The sequence below is a fragment of the Elgaria multicarinata genome, chromosome 7 (genome assembly GCF_023053635.1).
Source record: "Elgaria multicarinata webbii isolate HBS135686 ecotype San Diego chromosome 7, rElgMul1.1.pri, whole genome shotgun sequence".
NCBI classification, from domain to species: Eukaryota; Metazoa; Chordata; class Lepidosauria; order Squamata; family Anguidae; genus Elgaria; species Elgaria multicarinata.
In genome coordinates, this window is record NC_086177.1 from 85,951,668 (window position 1) to 85,972,480 (window position 20,813).

Sequence of the window (20,813 nt, forward strand, 5' to 3'; positions counted from 1 at the left end):
ATAATAATAGTGTTGAAGAGGTGAATGAATAGGCAGTGGCTGGGGTGAGCGAGAGCAGTTTCTCATCCACACACCCTAAAATAAGATACATTCCAAATGTTATGCTTACATATTGAGGCACATCTTGGATCTGTTTGTAGAGAGCTGCTCAACAAGCCAATGGCTTTACTGGGAACAGGGAGAGCCAGGTTCAAATCTTCTCTCAGTCCCAAAGCTCATAGTTTCCATTTTTATAAAAAGGGACCACGCACACAGCCTTGAGCCAACTGGAGGAAAAGTGAGTTAAAAGCAAATATTTAGAAATCCTTTAGGGGGACATTTGGAATGTATCCTATCATTATTCCAGAAGCGGGGCCTCTGCTCCGTCTCACCCCAGCCACTTCTTATTCCATTTCTCTCTTCAACACTTGTCATTAATCGGGGATGGGAGGCGGCGGCTCCACAACCGGATCCTACGCCTGTTTACTCTGGAGAAAATCCCACTGAGTTCAAGGGGATTAACTGCCAAGTCAGTAGGCGCCTTTAAAACCCCGAAGCCTTCCGCTTTCAAATCCACAGAACAATAAAAATCACACATACGCCACCAGCCCTCTCCTTGTAGCAACACCAAACAAACTGAGGCGACGGACCACGGCCTGCCTGCCTCACTGGGGTGGAACTGAGGAGACTTCCCAAAGAACATGACGTCGGTACCGACCGAGGGGAGGCAAATTGTTATGTCAGTCCCAGGCAGGAGGACGGACAGCGGCAGGGTCTCCTCGGGGCATGAACTGGGAGAGAGGGAAGCGCTGTTCGGCCCCACATTAGCCAGACGCTGCTGCTTGTCCGAAGGAGCCGCGGCCTGGCCCCTGAACGCTCCTCCTTCCAAACCTGCGCGTCCCACCCCGGCACCGGGAAGGCGGCTGTGCGCGCGCCCTTCCCTAAACCAGGCGCAGGCTTGGGCATTGGAGGGCCAAGGAAAAGCGCGGCTGCGCAGCCGAGACTGCACCACGAGGGGTGAGTGGGCGAGCGGTTGCCCGCACAGACATGTGAGGGGAAAGCGGTCTTCTCTAGTAGCCGAGATAGGCATTTAAGGGCGCAATCCTAGGCATGTTTAGACAGAAAAAGAAGTCCTACAGCATGCCCCCAGTCTGGAAAAAAAAGTCCCACAACTCCACGCATTCCCCCTGGATGGGGGAGTTGTAAGACTTCTTTCCTGTCTAAATACACCCAGATTTGCGCCGTAATTAACTCAGCAGCGTGGAGAGAGGGGGAGGGGGATCTACACTACTGCTTTTAAAGCACTTTGAAAACTATATGCAATGTGTCCTGGGCCCCAACAGTTGTCAAAACTGTTATAAAGCGCTTTAAAGCAGTAGTGTAGATCCCCCCCCTTCCAACTGGGGCGTTTCCTCTAGCTCCCTTTAAGAGCGTTGGAGGAAAGCCAGCCCGTTTGGGAAGGTCTCCTCGTTGCCTGCTGCTGTGATCCACAAATAGGGAGGGCAAAGCGCTGAATAGGGTTTGCTTCGGAGCAGTGGTACCATTTGGGCTGGAACTTGGGACTAAGATCCAGGGTCCCACTGGCCGGCCCAGATGAAAGCAGCAGGCGCTATGATTTAAGTGAGTTTAAAATGCAAAACTGCACAGCCTTGGAGCTGGTTTTCTGTTTTTGTTTTAAATCAGGTTTGACAAACAGTTTTGTTGTTACTCTTCTAACAGATCAGGAGCAGTTGTAAAACACGGAAGGAGTGGGGGGGGGAATGTTAGTTGTATGCTTCAGAGCTGAAGTAATACACATGGCCATCTATGAGCTGAAGGATGGAATTCTATTTATAACCTGTTTTTCACCTTCCTATAAAGAAGCTCATTTATATAGATACGTGATTCGCAGATCACCACAACTTAAACAAGCCACAGTGGCTTGTTTAAGCTGCAGCATGTATTGGACATGATTTTAATCACTGCCTGGGTGCAGCTTGTTATGTCATCCAAACCCTGGATGACATAGCTTGTTGGAATGTTAAACTACCCTCAAATAACTTATGGCCTGTTGTTGGATTATTTGGGGGGTTTAACCCTCGAACAAACCATGCTGCCCAGGTTCAAGTGACACAGTAAGCTGTGCCTGGGTGCTGATTATTTAAATTGTGCTTAGCATGCACCACAACTTAAACATGCCATGGTGGCTTGTTTAAGCCACAGTGATCATGTGAACTGGCCCCCAGTATAGAGTGGGGGAAGAAGAGGATGGGGAGGGTGGTGTTTGCCTTTTACTGGTCTAGCTTTGTGCTGTGTTTTTTCTTTCTTTTTAAGTTGGTTCTTGCCATAACCTGCTTGGCTAGTCTATTCCTTCTGTGCACTTTTAATTAAAGCCAACTACACAATTAAACCACAATCAGTATTCTGATGACTGCTAAGAGATCCACAGCCTGGTTTTTCGACACGATGAAAGCCGTTTCACCAAATGTGCAGCATTTGTTAGGCCTGGCTGAACATTTGGAAGCTGGCACGTTCAGTTGCTGTAGATGGGCTGGGGGATGGCGGGTAATGTGCTAGGTGTTAATCTACTGCACTCTCATACCCATATTTCAGTTGCTGCTGGTTGCTAACTCCTGGAAACATGCCCCAGCAGGAACAAACCAAATGACCTTCCTGGGGAGGGATCTGGTGCTTTTGGTAGGTTTGCCACCTTTTCCCCCTAGCCCAGCTCCTGTGTCTTTAATAGTAGTCTGGCACAGACATTTAGAAGTGAATCTTCCCTCAATGCTTATTTCCACCCAGTGTCATTAAGGCTGCAACCCCAGGCACACTTACTGGTTTAAAAATAAGGGTGCTTGTAGCTGTGCTTTATAGAGCACTGTTGAGCTAAGAAACCTAGCCTTGTGTACATGACTGTGTGTAGATTGAACAGATAGGGCCACCAGTTTCTTTCTGGCAGGGCTCCTGTACCTTTAACAGCTGCTTGAGACATAGGAATTCAGCAAGCAAAGTGTTCCATTATTGCATTTACATGCTTGTCTCACGACTGTTATCTCACGGGAAAGTTGACCAACCTAAACTATACTGGCTTCAGACATATCCCTTAAACAAGTATGTTGTAGACTGTCGGGAAATTAGAACAAAACAGAATACAGCATCTTTTATCCAAGTGATGAATACTTTTTACCTGCAACTTTAATAATGATTTGCTTTCATAAACAGGTGATCATCACAGATCTAGCAAATATCGACCTCAAATAAAAGAGTCTATAGTGGTATTTTAAACACTAACTGATGATGCTCTAAATGTTGTTCTGTCTCTTTCTCATTCACTTACAAAGAAGAAGGTGGGAATGGGGGAGGGACGGGTATTATAAACAGGCTGAAAGGCCCAGCAATGCAAGAGAGAGATGTGTTTCACATGCAGAGCACACATGAAAATGAGATTTGGTCAAAAGACTAAAAGATCCAATCAGAACAGATGTTGGCCTATCCCAGCTGTTAATGAACTGGCAAACCAAGATGAGTAGTGTACATAATGAACACATCAAAAGGGACAATTACTTTTTGCTGTGAGCTAGCTATTCCCACCCTCTATTAAACCCAAATCTGAAGGTGACAAAATCTGCAAATTATTCCAACTCAACAGCTTCCCACTGGAGTTTCCCTTTGAACCCTTTTTGCTAAAGTGTAGAATTTTTTATATCTGGTAAAAAAATCTCTAAAATTTCTAGGGAGATTGAAATGGCCCCTCAGTGGTTTTTCAATGTTGCCATTTTGAATGTCTGATTTGTGTCCATTTTATTGCACGCTCATTACTGGCCACTCAGGGATTTTTGCAGGTCCTTTTCATGACACTGTCTGCCTCCCGCTCCTTCAGCTTGTTTTCCTGTCACAAAAGAAGACCTAGAAAACCTGATTCTTTTCGCTGGGATGTAAATTGCTGCCATTACCTGCAGTGTGCAGGAGAAGCAGCGCAATAAAACGCCCACTGAATGGGCCACGTGGTTGTTCCTTGCTTCCTCTTTCTTCCCCGTGTGAAGAAAGAGGTAGCTGTTCGTCCCTATTTTGGACAGGAGCATGAGGCGATTTCCTCCTTGTCTCATGACGCTCTGTGTGTAGATACAGTCTGGTTTGGCTTATGTAAATGGTGTAACAGCGTGGCCGGCATATGATGACACAGTTTATGTTGTGCAGGTTGAACAAATCCTTGATGATAACAGTGATGATAGGCAGATGTTATTAGGTCCCCTGATAGTGTTGCTTGAATAGATCTGGTGGCAGAGTTGACACTGGGGGTTGTTGCAGGCACTAATTTTGAGGTTTGTTTCCCCTGCTTTGTGGTCCATTGTTGCTGTTGAGTAGTTGCTTGTGTTTGGTCTTCCACCCATGGCCTGTGTGAAAGGAGGATCATTATCCAAAATAGGCTGTACATCCTTGATAATTCAGTGGAAAGCCACTTGCCTAAAGGGGTCTGAACTGATTGGCTATTCAAGGAAGAGTCTTGGTGGAGAACTCGATGAAAATGTCAATTTGGTGCACAACAACAGTAATAAAAGACAAATTCTGTGTAAGGGACTAGGAATAAGTTAGCTAGAATCAAAATATCTTTATTTCATTATTTCACTGAGGTGTCCATTGTGGTGCCTGAAGACATCTCTCTTGGCATCCATGAGGCTCTCTGCTCATCCTGATTTTCATTATATTTCTTAAGATTTCTCTCAACTAGGAGGTTGCCATACTGCAAAGCAAAGTGTTTCCCTCCAGCACCATCTTCATTTGAGTTCAACAGACTGGGTTATGTCTTTGTTGTATATAGGTTCTTGGGCAAATGGCTTTTCTTTTAGTCTCACCGGTTTGCCTTCTGGGGAATGAGTACTTTGTGACTGGCTATGCCTAGCAGTGGCAGCCATTTCATGAATGAGTAAGCCCCTATGGCAGCCGTTTTGTATGAGTGCCCATGACACACTTTAAATTTCAAATGTGACCCAAAAGCATTGCTGGCTGCATTTGGAATATTGTGTGTACTTCTGGTTGCTTCGTCTCCTTATTCTGTAAGCCTTCTGAGGGCTTGGACATAAAAGGCATCATTATTGTTATTATTATCATCCTCATCCCTTCTCGATCATCCCAGAGTGCAGGACACAGAATAATTGGCTGAAGTTTCAGGAAGCCAGTTTCCACCTGGTCATCAGGAAAAAAATCCTGATAGTTAGAGTGGTACGACAATGGAACCAGTTACCTAGGAAGGTCGTGGGCTCTCCCGCACTAGAGGCATTCAAGAGGCAGCTGGACAACCATCTGTCAGGGATGCTTTAAGGTTGATTCCTGCATTGAGCAGGGGTTGGACTTGATGGCCTGATAGGCCCCTTCCAACTCTGCTTTTTCTATGATTCTATGATTATTTTCTTCATAGTAGAAATAATAGAACTTGGGATAACCTATGAAATTGATTAGCAGGAGATTGAGAACAAATAAAAGTAAAGTACTTCTTTACATAACACACATGCTTCGATTGCTTAAAAGTGGACTATGCTTAAAAGTGGACATTCACTCATGGAGAATGGTCATGATGGCTAATTAGAACATCTATAGTCTGGCTACCAGTTGGTCAAGAACTGATTGAGGAAAGCTTTGGCCTTCATGACATGGGTTTCCCATAAGTAATTAGCTGTCCTCCATTGGAAAAGTGCTGCTGTATTAGGTGGACGGTTTCACAGGGCTCATGTTATTTTCATTCAGGGGGTCATGAACATTAGGTAAATAATTTCTGTAGATCAACTTCATAAGATCTAGCCTCCCTTTTTCATCATGAAAGTTATTATTCAAATAGTGTACATATATAATACCATGGCAACGAAAAATATGCTTGCCTTGTCCAGGAAAAAACCACACACTTCAGAACACTTCTTTCGAGCCACTTAATAATCAAAGGAAATATACTTTTGTACAAGTGAGTATAATTTATTCTCCATTTTTTACATTCCATGCCTGGAATGCTCTCTTATTAAAAGGTTGGTACCGATGACCTCGTAATTTATACAGGAAACAACAAAATAACTTGTTTTGTTTCCTCAGGTTTATTGGAAATCAATGGCTTAAATTTTGTAGAGAAAATAAAACCTAGCTAGAGGCACAGGGAGATGTCTGAGTAAATTATACATAGGGAAATAGCAGAAAACAAATAGCAGGGCATTTGGGGTGTGTGTGTTTTTAAAGCAAATAGCCAGTGCCTGCCCTCCTAGCCTGTCCTTTGACCTGCTGTACCGACAAGAGTGCTAAATTCTCTCTCTCTCACGCAGATACTGCCTTACTCTTGTATTACTACGAAGAGCTTCTTTCGGTGTCTCTACAGATTTCGTTAGTGTCTGACCTTTCTCACATTTGTCACCAGTGACGAATCCATCAGAAGAAAACCGAAAGTATTAGTGCATTAATATAAGCTTTCAAACAGATTCCCAGGTTTTATTTTGCAACATTGGGATTATTTTGGAAACAGGGCGGGCAGATAGAGGTGTGGGAAAGAAATCACCGGTGAGTGGCTCCAAAGACCCAGTTTCAGATCAAGATGTCATGGAATAATGTTCACAGGACTAGCATGCGATATGCAGAATGTGCAGAAACAGGATGTATAGAGATGAACTCCCTTTTCATACTAGGTTTACCTGGTCATGAGAACGAACTGGCAGGTCTTGAAATGCAACACAAATCTGAGGATGCAGGCAGAGGTTTTGGTATGGTTGATGTTGTTGAGACATAACAGAAATTTGGTAGTATTGCTGTTCATTACTCTGATGGTGTGTGTTTGTCTCTGTGTATGTGTGTGTATAAGTATATGTGAGTGTCTGTGCTTGTGGGTGGTTACATGCACGTGTATGGGAAGTGTGTATGTATGTGGAAGTGTGTGCACATGTGTGGCCCCCTGACCCTCATCTGACACTAGATGTGTTAGGACTTAGGAATGAAGACATGAGAGCCTGACATTTATTTTATTTATTTATTTATTACATTTCTATACCGCCCAATAGCTGGAGCTCTCTGGGCGGTTCACAAAAATTAAAACCATTCAAAGTATAAAACAACAGTATAAAACCATAATATAAAATACAGTATGAAAGCTCAACCAGATAAAAACAGCAGCAATGCAAAATTACAAATTTAAAACACCAAGTTAAAATTTATTTATAGACTCTTAAAATGCTGGGAGAATAAAAAGGTCTTCACCTGGCATCTAAAAGCATATAATGTAGGCGCCAAGCGAACCTCCTTAGGGAGCTCATTCCACAGCCGGGGTGCCACAGCAGAGAAGGCCCTCCTCCTGGTAGCCACCTGCCTCACTTCCTTTGGCAGGGGCTCGTGGAGAAGGACCCCTGAGGATGACCTTAGGGTCCGGGCAGGTACATACGGGAGGAGGCGTTCCTTCAGATAACCTGGCCCCAAGCCGTTTAGGGCTTTAAATGTTAATACCAGCACTTTGAATTGGACATAGATAGAAATAGATGGATCCATCCATCTCTAGTTGTCGGTCAATCTCTCATGACCTGCAACAAATTTCAATGAGATTTACTGAACATTCTGCCTGGTTTCCATTGGCGGGATCTGCAGTTTCCTGGATACACACTCCGGTTCTGTTTGGCCCTGCCACAATTTTATCAAAATAACCACAAAAGTTATATTGCATGGGCAGGGCTATCTGAAGATGTGGATGGGGCGTGGCGAAAATTAATGTCTGAGTGGACCTATGGATAAGCAGGCTTTCTAGAACTGAAATACTGCTTCAGTTACTAGTTATTCAGGTCCTTCCTGAAAATGACGGGAAGGATGTAAGCGAGGAACACGGTGAGGCAGGGGGAACTCTCATATGTATGGGATGTTTGGGAAACGTTTATCTTTTCCCTGTCTGAAAATGGCCCTATTTTTCCTAGGTTCAAAATGAATAATATCAATCACAAGCAACCTAAGCAGATCACAACCTAAGATCTGCTTAGGTTGCTTTAAAAGCAGATTCTAAGAAAGTCAACCTCTTTTTGGTTCTGTGCATGTTTACTCTGAAGTAAATTTTATGGAAATCAAAGGAACTTACTCTTACTTTACAGCAGCTTACTCTAACCTGGTGCCCTCCAGATGTCTTGCACTATAACTCCCAGCATTCCTGACCATTGGTTGTACTGGCTGGGGATGATGGGAGTTGAAGTCCAGGTTAGGAAGACTGATGTATAGAAATGCATCCTTAAGAACGTTTGGCTACCATTTCCCTACCTTTGGGCTCAGGTTAAAAACACTGAAAACTTGTTTCTAATGGATGATAGCTCCACATATTACTATAAATAGCAAGATACTTCATTTTCATATTATTATTTTTTACACATTCTTTTCTTTGTCCTCCTGAGATATGGCTCCCCTCCACTCTCTTTCTGGGAAAGAAGTATCTTACAGATGCTACTCCCTTTGGTGTGAAATTAAATAAACCGGAATTCTGGTTTCTGAAATGCCAGACCATGCATCATACATGATGTCAGGCACACTTGAGAGCAGGACAGATATTTCTTAGAACAGTAATTTTGATTTATTTTGGCAATTTACAAGTCTGTGTTTGCACCTGCACCATAACTTGAAAATGTTGCACCATCCGAGACCTATTGGGTTGGTTCCAGAATTAAGTCACACTTCGATTAGTCCCAGTGACTCAATGGGACTTAATTTAGTCACGACTAACTAAAGGCCCATTGATTTCTGTGGGTCTACTCAAAATATTACTAAATCTGAAAAAGACCCTCTGGGTTTTCATAAATGCCCCTACCAAGTATGCTCTCTATTATTTGCTTAAACAAAGCTCGGAAAATGGCTGGCTTGGCCTGCATATGCATAATAGCCTAAAGTAAATCCATTGCCAAAGTCAGCTATACATGCAGCTGAACCCTCTTAGCTGTCCAGATAGCCACAGGCAAATCATTTTAGCTGCCATTTTTGTTGATGAGTAATAGCTTGCAGAGCTTTTGGCTCTGCAACAGTTGGGGAAAGTGAGTTTCAGTATTCAAAGTTCTTCTGTTGAATATTCATAGCCAACTAATGTAAAGCCATTTCATGCAATAGACAATGGGACATTAGTCCCAGATGCTCAGCTGACCTTAGAGAAGTGTTCCTGCTGCATACCAATACTCTTGAAACTTGGAGATGCACAGCTTTTTTCCTCCTTTCCAACTTCTCATGGGGTGGAAGCTGAGGCTCTGAAGTCATCTTTGGGATCAGGGATAGCATGAACGCAAATAAAACTGAAACTTAATCCTGGTGAGGGGGAGACGTTGGTCTCAGAGTAGTTGTAGAACTTGTTCTGGATGGGGCCTTACTCCTCCTTAAGGCTCAGGTTTGGAGCTTGGGCATGCTCCTGGATCCAATACCACTCTTCAATGTAGGGACATCTTTTATCAGCTTAGGCTAGTGATCTATTTGCACCATCTCCTGGAAATCCAGAATCTGTCTACTGTCACTCATGCCCTTTTAATGTTTCATGGGAGAATAGAGTGCTGCAATATCTTCAGCATGAGGCTGCCTTTGAAAAATATTCAAGGAAACTGCAACTGGTCCAGAACACAATAGCATGAGTTTTAACTGGGTGTTGTCAGAGTATATAACTCCAGTTTTGCGTTAACTTTACTGGCACCCAGTTGCTTTCTAAATCCAATTGAAAGTGTGGATATTGATCCATAGGTCTGTAAATGGCCAGGATGCCTTAAGGACAATGTGATAACATATGAATCTGCCTGATCATCTTCAGAGGTCTTGTGCTCCACCACCATTTGAAGAGAGTGTGGGTGATTATATAAGGTAGGGCCATCTCACTAGTAGGATGCAGCTTGCGGAAATTTCCCCTGACCTACTTGATGGAAAGGAGTCTGAGGAACTGAGGCAAATAGCAGCGAAAAGGGAAGACATTATGGATTTTATTGTCAAATTGAAAACAAACGCATAACCAGGCCCAGAACTTAAAAGAAAGTTAAGGCTGTTGCTAAATTTCTTACAGTGGCAGCCAGGATTAGAGCTCTCTGTGTATTAGATGAAAGTTGATAATAGCTCTAACTGTATGATTTCATGTTTGATTCTTATTTTCTCATGGATCGCAATAAAGAAGTATGGTATGGTAAAAGAAATTGCTGACCAAAAATATGTAAGTCCCTGAGATCAGCCTCTGAACCAGAGGACTGGAAAGTGGCCAATGTTATTCCAATTTTTAAGATGGGAACAAAAGGGGTTGGGAAAGGTTAGGAAAGTACTCTAGGCCCCCTCATTATTGTTTCCTGCAGCAGTCTTGGAGAAAGAAGGGATGGTGACCATTACACTATCAGATCTTTAAGGTTTAAGAGGAGGTTGTGACATGCTTGTGGAAAAACATTTCTTTATATTCACCCATGGGAATAATTCTAAAGCCATCCAATTGATGAAAAGTGTTAGGTCAGACCTAGCTTTCTCTGAGTAAAACTGCAGTGCTAGCAGTATAATGGGGGACTAAATGGCTAATTCCAGCAGACAGAAGACTGGTTCTCCATTTGCATCGTTTACTGTCATGGGTGCATTCCGCTGTGTTTCATCTGCTCTACCTGACAAGGGCCCTCAGCTGTGTTAATTAACACGGAGTGTATCACCGTAATTAAAATGAGTTAGAATCAGCACGTAAAGCCTTTTCAATGCCTTTTGAAACAATGAAGAAGTTCACACTTCAACTCCACTTGTGGCTATAGGAAAGGCAGACTTTGGTACAGTAGGCCCTGAAAACTGTACAGAGTGCTGGACTAGATGGACCCTCGGTCTGATTCAGCATGGCATTTCTTATGTTCTTAATAATATTGAATACATGGCACCCTTATATCTGTAAAATAAATGTTTCTGTTTGCATGCTGAGTGGAGGTAGAGCAGCTTATGACTTGCATATTTTATTGGGTAACTTATGCCTTTCCCACCTTTTACTTCATGCCAGCTTTTAGCTATTGTCTTAATTTCTCAATCCTTTATCCGCTGTAAAACAACTGCAGTTGTTGCCCCAGTATTAAATTTAAGCTTGGATTCTCTCAAGCTTCTGGGAAGGGAAAGGTTATTAATTTATGTGTCTGGCTGGTAGGCAGAGGCACTAATGCTCAAATAATTGAAGGTCCAGTGGTCATAGGAAGGTTCACTATCAGGCTACAATGGAAGAGGAATGTGATGTTGAGGATCATGGCTAGTCTATAAATTCATTGTAAAATAGTCATATTGTCCCCTGCTGGCATAAATACATCTGAACAGTCTGTTAGTTAATAAATCAAATATACTGAATATACTGACAGCTATTTTGAATGCAAGATCCACATGGCTGAAATAAAATCTCTGTTTTAGTCCGAGCGCTTGGCCTAAATAGTGTTTGCTTCTATGCTGATGAAAAGGGGGGAAAGATCTCCTAACACAATAGAATGCAATTCAGATTGTGTCACTCCATAACTTCAGACAGCTGGCAATTGTCGGTCCACCATGTGTTTTTGAGAATGGGAAAAGGGGTGGGGGTTGTAATCATATCTGATAGCCTACCAAGTTTCTCAGCAATGTTTTCCAGTAAAGGTAGGCAGAAATTCAGCTACTCACAACTGTTTGATGGGCTAGCAAATATGTATTTTGATGTGTGTCTGGAACCAACGTAGAAAGAGAATTAACACTGCAGTCCTTAGCAAAGAGGATGCTGCCTATTTATTTATTTTTTACTATTATTTATATCCCTCCTTTCAGGATACAAATCCTTCCAAGGTGGCTTGTTGATGTTACGAATATTAACATGTCTGCTAATGGCTGCCAGTGCAATACAGCTAATGCTTATTTTAAATATATGTTTTGCTTCTTTTTGAGAGGAGTGTCTTACTGGATAATTTTTGTACTGGAACAGTCTTTAATATTCACTGATGTACACATTGGGCCAGTCCTGCTTCAGAATTTTTTTTTCCAGTGGCACCAAGTTTCAGAAGGCCTTGGGCCCTCAGATCAATCCCTTCCTCAGTGGACCATGGTGGTCTCACCTTCCTGTGATGGCAGTGCTCTGAAAAGAGCTAGGTAACTGGATCTAGCCACACTTTGCATTGCCCCCAATGACCCTGAGCAATGCTGGGCCAGTAGGAAGTGTAAAGGGTGGCCTAGCTCAGTCTGTTTTGGGCATCAATCCTTATCAGCACCAGCCAGTAAGGCCAATGGTCTGGAATTCTGGGAGATGTAATCAAAACATCTGTAGGGTACCAGGTTTTGAGGTTGATCTAGACATTCAAGCCGTTGGAGTGCTCTAAGTACCATTCAAAGAAAGAAAGAGAAACCTAATATTATCTAGGTAAGCAACATTGAGTTACATGACTAGTGTGACATAAGAAGACCCACAAGGAACACAACTGTAATTTAAAACAAAGCAGAACATTGAATGTGTTTAATGAAATCAGTGCTTGTATGGCACTTAAAATGAAAGGGCAGGAAATAATTCAAAACTGGTGAAAAAAATGGGAAGAGGGGAAAAATGGGAAGAGAAGCAAGATTTCTTAAGATTTTTTTTTTACATTGTTTAGCTAGGTTAGACAGGATCCCTCAAACGATACTTGGTTTTAAAAATGTATGTGTCGAAGTCAAATTAGACAAATTCATAGAAGATAAGGCTATCAGTGTCTACTAGTCCTGGAAGCTCTGTTCTACCTCCAGTGTCAGAGGCAGTGTGCCTATGTACACCAGTTGCTGGGGAGCACAACTGGGAAGGTGCGGTCGCCCTCATGGCTTACTTGTGGGGCTCCCAAAGGAAACTAGCTAGTCACAGTGTGAACAGAATGCTGGATAAAGTGGACCATTGCTCTGATCCGTTATGTCCTTAAGTAATTTCAAAATGAAGTTTGCTACGAGGAAACAGGAAGTTCCTCCCACCTATACAAGTCCCAAACTTGAATCTCTCTCCAAAATGAAAGACTCTTTGCGTTGTCTGGGTCAGCCTTTTAATAGACTGAAACGGCCTGGTAGGCAGAAAGGAAATCCATTGGGCATATCGTCATCCACAGAAATGAAGGACCATGATTATAACAGCAATGCAAGAAGTTTACATTGCTCAAGCGTTCACTTTTCATTGTAAAATGGGCAGAATCCTTAAACTCTTGTTCCATATTAAGTGGTTTTGAAACCTAGCAATGATGTCTGGGAACACAGCCATGCCCCAGAAAGACAATGTCAAAATCAGCCCAAGTGGTTTTCTGTAGCCTGGGAGATATACCACAGTAAAAAAAATAAATCATGATAATCAAATCAGCAAATTGATTTAAAATACTTCCAGATTGGCAGTGTTTTTCTTTTTCTTTTGGTTTAACACTGCCATTCACAACGTAGAAGCAAGCTCTCCTGAAATCAATGGAAATTATCTGTCCTGTACTAAGTATTGTCCTGTACAATGTATTGAAGATTGGGGTGATTATTTATCATGATTGGTGTCAACCCTGTTCTAGCGAATCTATGAATATGTATTAAAAAGAAAACTACCAGATAGTGTCTTAGAAATAGTAGTTCTCCAGGTGATTATCAGCTAAGAGGAAAAACCTAAATAGAAGCTGTTCAACCATTCTACTGACAAATTAAAAAACTATAAATTGCATTAAAATGAAGTTTGCTGTTTCTAGAATAGCTTCCCAGCAATGTTCCGTGTTCATTATTAGCAGAGGAGCTGCACAGGAACTTCTCTGCTGGAATGCTGCTTGAGGGTGTCCAAGAAATGCCTTTGTAACTGCTGTGTGATTTGACAGTCTGATTGTATTCAGTTTCCATAATTCCACAGGGCTGGTAGAGCAGCCAGTGCAAGCGGCTGACAGATAAAGTGACAGCCCTATGCACACCGCTGTTCCAAAATCTTATGGAGATTGTGTTGCAGCTTTCACTCCCGGGGCTTGCATTATCCAGGTTAGATTGGGGTTGATGAGCTTCTTGATAGACCAGAGGGCTTGTCACGGTTTTGTTTTTGTTTTAGCATTAGCGTGGCAAACACAATGGTTGTATATTAAGCTTTTGCCAGGCTGGCTTTGCTTGCTCTTGGGCTGAGCCTGGACCAGAGCAAATGGAAAGCAGGAAGGTTTGAATCATATCGGTATTTTTGCTATTCTTAAGAATATTGTTAGGAGCTGACAGGGCTGGGCAGAAGAGGGGCTAGTGGGGCCAGTTGGCATGGGCCTACGATTTTGAGGGGGGCATACTCCAAGTCCCCCTGGTAGAGGCAAAGGGGCTTTGGTAAAGATTTGTTACAAAGTAGCTCTCCTGTGAGGGAGCAGTACTGACTCCATTTTGAAACAGCCAAAAAGCCAAGGTGTGTTCACCCCCCATCCCCAGCAGAGATGAGACAAAAGCACATGAATGGGGCTGAGAGCAATCACAAAAGGCTAGATCAAGCGTTCTTTATAAATAGTTCTAGTTCATATGTATTTAGAACTGATTAAAAATACTTAATGAGCAGTTTGAAATGAGCAGTTTGAAATGGGGCCTACATTTCCCATCTGGCACGGGCCTACTACCAGCTTTGCCCGGCCCTGGGAGCTGAGTTGATAAGTTGAAGTTCCCCCATTGGGAGGGGCAGCAGAATTCATTGAGACTCGTATGAAGTCCATTCATATGAAGAATCAGTTGGTTAGAGTGCAGGTAAGGAGTGAGGAGTCCCAAGTACAAAACTCCACTCAGCCATGAAGCTCACTGAGTCTCAACTAACTTACCTCACAGGGTTGTTGTGAAGATGAAATGAAAAGCAAGAGGATCATGTATGCTACCTTGGGATCCTTGAAGGAAAATATGGGGGCTACAGTAAATCTAACAAACAAATGAATGGAACAATAAATCAATTTAAGAGATAGTTGTTTTCTGTAGAAGTGGAAGCCAGGGTCAAATCTGAGGAGGCTGTAAGGCAGGGAGTTTCCAAGCAAGACAGACCAGCCCTGGCAGGCTGCAGTAGAGAAATGCTGACATTGGCTGTGGTCACCAACAGAATGATGAGGGTTGTGGTTGACCTGATGTGGAAAGGAGAAGTAGGTTAGCTACTTATGCATCACAAAAGAGAGAGAGAGAGAGACAGACAGAATGCATCACTAAAAAAAGATGACACCAATTTGCCTAACATTTTTTATTTATTTATTAAATTTACAGCCAGCCTTTTCTCCTCAAAGGAACCCAAGGCGGCGTACATAATCCTCCTCTCCATTTTATCCTCATAGCAACAACCCTGTGAGTTTGGCTGGGCTGAGAGTCTGTGACTGGCCCCAAGTCACCCATTGAGCTTAACTAGAACCAGAATCTTCTGACACCCAGTCCGACACTCTAGCCACTGAGGATCCTTACCCAAAAGACCTCCTTCCTAAGAGGCTCCTGCAGGACTTAGAACTAGATATTAATAATAAATAGGTCTTCTAGCCATGCCAAAGCCTTTTAGGAATAATATATATCCACTTTTTTAAAGACTCTCCTCACCTTTTCCCTCCTTCCTTACCTTGAGGCCTGTTCTCAATAAGAGGGGTTCAGGTGACCCTCTCTGCACATGGAAAGCACGCATGGGGGGACTATGCATTCTTATGCTCACAGAGAGCTTTGGCTATTGGGCGGTATAGAAATGTAATAAATAAATAAATAAGTGGGTTAGCCCCTCTCACAGGGTTCTTAGTGGCTCTGCCATCCATGAATTTGGAGTGTGTTGGAGGGGACTTTATGCATGTACCAATGTGCACACAGGGCTTTCCGCTTTGTGTGGAGGGAGCTCTTCATGTGCACATTGCCACATGCATAGAAGCTCTTCTGACGCACCCTGTGCGGATGCTGGGGACAGGGCTAGCCCGCTTGGCCCTTTGCCCCCACGCACACGTTCTTCCACCTAGTGCTACCAATTTTGTCTTCATCCGTCCTGGTTGTGCACTGAGGCCTAGTTCTCCCAAAATTGAACTCAGTAGACCTATTTGTGAACTGTACCATTTCAGATGAGGACTCATATAGTGGAACATTCCTACATTATACACATTCCCTGTACTTAGGAAATGTCAGGGAGAAGGGTTATAGTTGGGTTTTATCTGTGACCTGCCAGTTTTCTGTTTGTCTGCAGGAATCCTTCTCATGAGGGGGAAGGATTCTGTTTTTCTTCTGTTCTTTCCTTTGTCTGCCAGCTTTTCATAGTAAAGGATTAACGAAACATTCTGATTTGAATCATAACTGTGTGCAGATGTGTATAAATAAATATGCTATGCTATATGTATACATTCCAACTTTCCTTATTTACCATCACTGGTAAATCACTGTCTCTTGTTTTTGTTCTTGCTGCTGATTTTAAATAAGAACATAAGAAGAGCCCTGCTGGATCAGACCCAGGGTCCATCTAGTCCAGCACTTTTTTCACACAGTGTCCAAACAGCTGTCAACCAGGGACCCACAAGCAGAATACAGTGCAACAGCACCCCTCTGCCCATCTTTTCCAGCAACTGATGTATATAAGCTTAGTGTCTCTGATACTGGAGGCAGTACATAGCCATCAGGACTAGTAGTCATTGATAGCCTTCGCCTCCAGGAATTTATCCAACACCCTTTTAAAGCCATCCAAATTGATGGCCATCACCACAACTTGTGGTAATGAATTCCAGTGTTTAACTATGTGCTGTGTGAAGAAGTGCTTCCTTTTATCTGTCCCGAATGTCCCACCAATCAGCTTCATGGGATGGCTCTGGGTTGTAATATTATGAGAGAGGGAGAAAAATGTCTCCCTATCTAGATTCTCCACACTTCTATCATGTCTCCCCTTAGCCTCCTTTTTCCCAAGCTAATCAGTCCCAGCTGTTGTAACCTTCCCTCATAGGGGAGATGTTCCTTGATCATTTTAGTTGCCTTTTTCTGCACCTTTTCCAGCTTTACAATATCTTTTTTTAGGTGTGGTGACCAAAACTGTGCACAGTAGTCTAAGAGTGGTCGCACCATAGATTTGTGTAAAGGCAGTATGATACTGGCAGTTTTATTTTCAGTTCCTTTTCTGATAATGCCTAACATGGAGTTTGCCTTCTTTACAGTAACCACACACTGGGTGGACATTTTCATTGAGCTGTCCACCACAACCCCAAGATCTCTTTCCTGGTCAGAAACTGCCAGCTCAGATCCCATCAGGTTATACTTGAAGTTGGGATTTCTTTTCTCAACGCACATCATTTTACACTTGCTTACATTGAACCACGTCTGCTATTGGGATGCCCACTCTTCCCATTTGCAGAGATTTGGAGCTCTTCACAATCCCTTTTTGTTTTGTTGTGAAGTTCAAATGGAGAGGAAGACAACCTCTCAGGGTTGTTGTGAAGTTCAAACGGAGAGGAAGACAAAGACCATATAAGCTGCCTTTAGTTGCTTGCGAGAGAAAAAAGGTGTGATATAAATGTCACAACAACAATAATAATATCTTTAACCTGGCATTTGAAAATGGAAAAATGTTGGTAGTATGTTGCTATTGCAGAGAAACTAAATGCATTATATAGCAGATGATGAAAAGTCTTTACTACATTCTAATAAAGCATGTACATCTTTCCATCTATGACAGGGCGGTGGAGAATCTGTGCTCCTTCAGATGTTGTCAGACAGAATTCCATCTCTCATCATCCCCTGGCAGCACATCCTATGGTCGGGTGTGATGGGAATTGTAGTCCTCAAACATCCGGAGAGACGTGGCTTCCTCACCCCCAATCTATGACATATTGGAGGGTGTGTTTGTGTGTGATAGATAGATAGATAGATAGTTCTCCACACACACACACACACACACATATGCAATGCATCATTGCTTTGGGAATTCTCAGATGGCCAAATCTACCAAATTTGATTGAAATGTATAGCGGAACAGAGCTCTGAGCCCAAAAGTTCAGAAGAGGCAACTCTTGGCAACTGGAAGAGCAGCCCGTTTGGTGAAATGTCTCCATTTCTTCTATTTTCAGCCTTTGCTGCTTTCTTTCCATGCGAGGAAACATCTCTATACCTTAGCAAGCACACACCATCATTCCTCTTATATTGCACATTCAGCTAACCTCTGAGCCAACTTATTCCACAGCTGTCATAACAAACTTACTGCTGGATGCTACTAACTGTATCAGACTCCCCTGTGTAGCGTGCAAGTTTCTTTCCTTTACCCGGGGGCTTTTAAAGTCTAATCCAATGTTATCCAAGCCACCTCATGTATTCCTAGGTATGTGATTTCTTGTTCTCCTTGGAGGACAATCAAAACAAGAACATAGGAAACTATTAGATTATTCACAGATTTAGGAGAACTTTTAGCAATTAAGTGGTTATTAACCTTCGCCTATTGTTTCTTTTCTACATTCCCCATTCTGCATTATGAATGAGCTGCGCTCCTTTTGATCTGCATGTGCCAACTAGGATTTCAAGAAATCCCACCATATACAAATAGAAACACTGCTCTGTTCATTTGGGCTGTTCTCGCTCGGTTTTTCTATCTCTTTCTCTTTTTCCCATTATAGATGTCAATGCTCCCAGGCGATTATTTTGATACTGCTTCCCTCTCCTTCCCTTTATTATCATTTTTGTGTTGTGACATTTTGGGTTTATATCACATGCTGGATGCTTCTGGCCCTTTAAAATTTAAGGAATGATCCCTGCTCTTCCAGTTTAAGCCTGCAATCCTAAACGACAGCTCAAGTCCAAACTTCACACTTTTTTCTCTGAAGCAACCACATTTAAATCATTGTGACTTCTGTAATGTGAAGTGCTTTAGAATGGCAGCTTTAACTGCCTTAGGGCAGAAGTGGGCAGAAAATAGATCTGCGGATGTTTGGGACTTCAGCTTCCAACATTCCAGACCATGAACCATGCTAGTCGGGGGTCCTAGGAGTAGAAGTCCAAACATCTGGAGATCTACCTTCTGTCCACCCCTGCCTTAGAGGGTTGTAGTGCCATGTATACATAGGAACATAGGAAGCTGCCTTATACTGAGTCAGACCATTCATCCATCTAGACCAGTATTGTCAACACTGACTGGCAGCAGCCCTCTAGGGTTTCAGGCAGGGTTCTTTCATTGCCCTACCTGGAGAAGCCAGGGATCGAACTGGGGGCCTTCTGCATTCAAAGCATATTCTTTATCACACTGAGCTATGGATTCTCCCATCTGAGCCTTCGTGCTCTGGTACCTGAATATTTCATAATCATGGTTCCATAGATGTTTAAGTGTGATGGCAAGTCTTAAAAGGGCATTTAGTCCACCATTGGATCAGAGCTGAACTATAGACTGTCATCAGGTGAGAATCAGGGGCTGGCTGATGTCATTGTAAGAGAAGTCAAAGCAAGGAGGTCAAAGTCAAAGAACCAGCAGAGGGCCAGGAAAGACTATCAGTTCTCATAGTTCCAATCTCAACAGGAAGTCTTTATACCTTTTCCTGTTAAAAAGGGCCAATGGCCAGCCTGGGTGGGTGGAGCCACTCCAATGCCTGAGAATCTTCAGTTCAGGATTGGTCCATGGTGCTTTCGGATCTGTCCCACAGCCTCCCCTCCTCATCCCTCCCCCACAGAAATTATGCTTAGGAAAAAAGCTTCTATGGAAGTTTTTTTTTCCTTTTGAAGGAGGCAGCTGGGAATGAAAGGGGAGAGAAGTGGTGACTGAAGGAGAAATAGAGTGTGTGTGTGTGAATAGATGGGTAGAGGTGGGCAGGAGGGGTGAATAGATGGTGGATGAATGGGGTGCATGCTTGTGTGTGTTAGGGTTTTTTAGGATTTCGTATGTCTGGATTTTGAGGTGAGCCAATCTGAGCTGCGCTTCCTAGACTAATGTGTGGACTGGAACACAGTTATCCTTCAGCTTTTGTATTTCTCCAAATATTGTCATGCAAGTTTCAACTCAAAAAACATACCCAAAGGTGTATTTATAGGATAAAATACATTTAGAAATGAGCTATTTGTGATACAATACATTCAACAATATGTATTTAAATATATGTGTGTGTGTGTGTGTTTTAAAAAATGTCGCAGATTATTGTAGAAATGGTACAGAACACCTTTATGAATGAATACATGCAAAACTGCAATGGACTGGAAATAGACTGTTTCACCATTGTGTATGGAGGAATGGTTGTGTGTGTGTGTGGGGGGGAAAGAACAAATGGGGTGCATAGGTGGATGGTGTGTGCTTGTATGTGTGTGAGAGAAGCTCTTTTATGGAAACTTTATTATTTGTAAGAGCTTCCATCCTCTTAGGGTGCTAGACATTGTCTGAGGGGCCATAGGATACTGAGGGTTCTGCCCTCCAAGGTCAGAGACAGTGCTCTGACCCCGGAAGGCGGCATTGGAGATCTGCCCCCTTTCCCCTGCCCCTTCACAATCAGCATGGAAAGAACCATTCTGGCTGCCCTTCAAGGTCAGAAAATTGACTTCAGAGAGTGGGGAAAGGGGCATTTCAGTGGGTGGGGAGGGAAGGAGACCAGAGAGGCCATGATACGAACTATCTTGAGTCTCTTCCAGCCTCCTTCCCTCCACCTCTGAAGTACCCTTGCTGGACGGGCCAAAAAGCCATCTAGTGAAAAATTCAGGCTGGGAGGATGGGGAGGCGAAGATCACCTTGGCACCTCCTCCTGCCATGTATTGGATGATCAGAAGGCTCTGACTTCAGGAGCTTCCAATCATCGAGGCTTTTTTTTTTTTTTTACTGAGGAACCCCAAATGGATTTCAAGCATTCCTTCAGTGCACAATTTGAAAACCACTAACATTTGTTTCACAGTCATTTTTGCTGGGCCTTCTCAGTAGTAGCTCCACACCTTTGGAATTCCGTCCCCAAGGAGATATTGCATGTCTCTGTTGGTGTTGGCTTTTAAGAAGATCCCTAAGA

The 20,813-nt window shown here is 43.0% G+C and overlaps 1 protein-coding gene across 1 annotated transcript in view; it reads left to right on the plus strand.

Moving 5' to 3' along the window:
• Positions 1-831: 831 nt before the first annotated feature.
• The window catches only part of CPQ (carboxypeptidase Q), a 216,888-nt gene continuing 196,906 nt past the window's right edge, over positions 832-20,813 (plus strand). Inside the window, exon 1 of the mRNA XM_063130980.1 lies at positions 832-996. The gene's annotated coding sequence lies outside the window, so the exon portion shown is untranslated. The remainder of the gene's footprint in view (positions 997-20,813) is intronic.